Source organism: Alosa sapidissima, chromosome 9 (assembly GCF_018492685.1).
Source record: "Alosa sapidissima isolate fAloSap1 chromosome 9, fAloSap1.pri, whole genome shotgun sequence".
NCBI lineage: Eukaryota > Metazoa > Chordata > Actinopteri > Clupeiformes > Clupeidae > Alosa > Alosa sapidissima.
In genome coordinates, this window is record NC_055965.1 from 7,407,609 (window position 1) to 7,410,962 (window position 3,354).

A 3,354-nucleotide genomic window follows, 5' to 3' on the forward strand; every position below is an offset into this window, starting at 1 on the left:
GAGATTTTTAAAAATATTTTGGGCTTTGGCTGTTTTCAATTATCCAAAGGAGAGAGAGAGCGATAACTGCATGTTTACATGCTTTGCCAGGTCTGGTTCCTAAAACAAACATCTGTTACCGTGTGGTGTGCCTGGGTGTGTCTAAAGAAATGCCTGGCACAGGAGCAATAGCAATAGGATTCACTTTCGATTCAGTTTGGTAAGACTTACCGTAATAGATTTGCCTATGAGTACCAGTGCCACTTGCCAGCGTGTCCTCCTCTGTGTGTGCAAGTGTGAGGGTCAGCAACATCAAATCAACAACCACCCACACACAAGTAAGTGTGAGATTTATTTTTAAGAAATAAAAGTGAAATCTGTTGGGTGGGAGAATGTTTAATGTAGTTTAATATAGTTTACTGTAAATCCTGAAACAAATTGTTGCCAAAATTTGAATATGTAATGTTACGCATTTCTATAAGGTATCACACATGAAAAATATGTTCGGCTGCTAGTTACTTGTAACAGCTTTTATATTTGGTCTTTCCATCTGTAACAGTTTTACACAGCTCAACATTGTTAGGGTTAGGCAGGGATCACATTAGCAAGCGACAGGTCTCCTATTGTTCTCTAGGGTTCGGCAGCGGAACGGTGGCAACGCTGGCGTAACGCTAGCATTGAACAAGCTGAGCGTTGGACTTGGTTCAACTTTCAAAGCGCAACACAAGCGTATTCAATTGTCAGATTAAGGCAAAACCGTGTTGTGTTACCATAGGAACAAGATATAACTTATTATGGTCTGAGCGTTGCATACGCTTGCCGCTGGCTAATGTGATCCCTGCCTTAATGTTCTTAGTTTGTCTTCTATGTGATTACATTTCATGTGTCGGTATGGAGAACACTGTCACTGACTGTCCTTCAATTTGGCCAGGTCTGAATCAGCTGTCTACTCAACCATCTAAGGGGGAAAACACTCTGATGGTGATCTACCATTGCTCTGGCAGTGGGAATTGGGGACATTTACATTTGTGACTTAAATATTTTACATATCTGTGTGTGTGTGTGTATGTGTGAAAAAGTGAGTGAGTGGGAGAGAGAGAGAGAGAGAGAGAGAGAGAGAGAGAGAAAGTTGTTGCATGTGGAACGTCTGAATGTAAGAAGGAATCCATTTTAGAGTTATGCTACATCATTTACCCAGTACAAGATTCAACAGGAATTCAAATGAGATCAAATGCATTTCTTAGTATTCTGTTGTGACTGACTGTTTCCCTTCATATCTCCCTCTCACCCTTTTCTTCGTTCTAGTCAGTCAGACCATCAAGACTGAGCTTTGCAAACCAAGAGCCACTCTTTAGGTCACCAGCAGCGGTCAGCGATCTGACCGGGTCTCTGGTCTGGACAGCAGCCCTCTTGACAGAGGAACACACACACCAAGAGCATGTCTGACCAGTGTACCAAGGCAGTCAGATTCACAATGAGCTCTGCTGCTAAAGAAGCCATCCTTTGGGGGTCAAGTGTCAGTGGGAGGTCTGATCGGTTGTCTTGGGAAGTCATTATGAACCTACCTGGACAAGGAATTGTACCAGGTGGTCATTTGACATGTTCTCCAAGACAACCTGACTGAGAAGCGATGCCTAAGTCCTCCTTCTCTGTCTCCTTTTCAATTGTTTTTTTTTTGACGTCATATACAAAATATTTAAAATATATAAAATGTATCTGAGTTATCAGATTATAATTAAATTAGAGGAGGGTATAATGTACTCTATCTCTAATGCCAGGATAAACTCAGAGGATTTAGACAGTCCCCTGCATCAGAGGACTCAAGCAATGAGATGGAATGGGTATGTTCACCTGCATAACGCACACACCCCAGTTTGACCAGAGATCTGTCAGATAAAATAGTTTCCACTTTTCAAACAGTTTGAATCTGAGCGCCCAATTACATTTCCCATACTAAAGCAGGCAACTAGAGATGAACATGAGGACATCACCAACATGCTGGAGGGACTGCATCTGAGTGAGGAGATGGAGTGGGTATGTTTGAGATCAAGGAACCTAGGCTGTCCATTCAACCACCTAAAGACTAAATCATGACAAAATCTGACAAATAAAACATCACAAAAAAGGACGAAAGATCCTACTAACCAACACCATATCCTAATAGCTCCTGCACTTTCTGCTTGTAGCAAAGCGTCTCTGATGTTTATTATACAGTGCTATAGACTGGAGAGCTTCTCTCAGCAGCCCCAAGTGATGCACCATCGATATAGTGTATCAGCCCCAAGTGATGCACCATCTGTATAGTTCAACTGTGTGTTTGATCCTCCTGTACATGTCCTGATCTCAGACACCTCAGACGGATCCTGTAGATGACGCCACCCAGAGGGCTGACAGACCTCAGCTGAATCACTATGAGGAGGAGATGGACTGGGCATGACGGGGTAAGTCAAACACATTCTTCATTCCAAACAGCTCATTCTAAAACAGTTTTGTTCAGTTGCACGACAATAATAATAAATAAAAAAAAGTCTATGTAGAATATTGGCCTATACATTGTCTGCATCTTTAGAAACCATATTTTACAGGCGCCTAAGGATTCTTCCAGTGACTTGGCAGAACGTCTGCAGTGCCTGCCGATGGGAGCGGAGGGAGAGGAGATGGAAAATGCCGAGCGTGACTGTGGTGTTCCCTATTTTCACCGTTTGAAAGACCAGCAGATCACATCTCCAGTGGACTGTAAATAATGTATTTAAAAGTGTAAATTGTACATCTGACACTGTGAACCATATTGCTGAGTTTAAAACGGCTCTAGTAGCCTCTGGGCTCTCATGCTCACAGTGACTTTTCCTGCTTGTGAATTATAACCTATGATTTGATGATGTTTGTTTTTATAATGTATATATGTGCATGTATGTATGTTTACTAATAGACGGGTGGTGGTGGTGGTTGTACTGGATCAAAGTAAATGTGACATACATCACTTCATCGATGGCCTGTTTTCAGTGATCTGGTGTTCACAATTATAACATGTTTACCTACACTGAATCTATCTTTTGGTAATACAATCACACATTAAAAGGTGCCCTGCCACACAAAACCGTTTTTACTTGCATTTGTTTAACATGTTAGGTCTATGCGTTTGTGCTATGTTGTGAATGTGAAAATAAACAGCTACCTCCTTCGTCAGCTCTAGCCACTGAAAAGAAATAAGCAGAGAAATTAGGGCAATTGCAAAAGCTCTTCAGATTGACGTGGAATTGATGAACTCATTACTATTCATGAGCTCGCCCAGTTGAGACCATGCCCACAAAATTCGTTTAGCTCTGTGACTGTTTTAGTAGGCCTATGCAAGGATGGCTGAATGTCAACGGTCTA

The 3,354-nt window shown here is 41.8% G+C and overlaps 1 long non-coding RNA gene across 5 annotated transcripts; it reads left to right on the forward strand.

Moving 5' to 3' along the window:
• The first annotated feature begins 216 nt into the window (after positions 1–216).
• LOC121718246 lies at positions 217–2,964 on the forward strand. 5 transcript variants are annotated; one of them, XR_006033886.1, is made up of 5 exons: positions 217–317; positions 911–960; positions 1,285–2,013; positions 2,327–2,420; positions 2,565–2,964. It is a non-coding gene; the product is annotated as an uncharacterized LOC121718246 (long non-coding RNA). The 5 variants fall into 5 exon arrangements; XR_006033885.1 differs by having other exon boundaries at positions 1,285–1,820; positions 1,939–2,013; positions 2,327–2,964; XR_006033888.1 differs by having other exon boundaries at positions 1,285–1,820; positions 1,942–2,013; positions 2,327–2,964.
• The last annotated feature ends 390 nt before the right edge of the window (positions 2,965–3,354 follow it).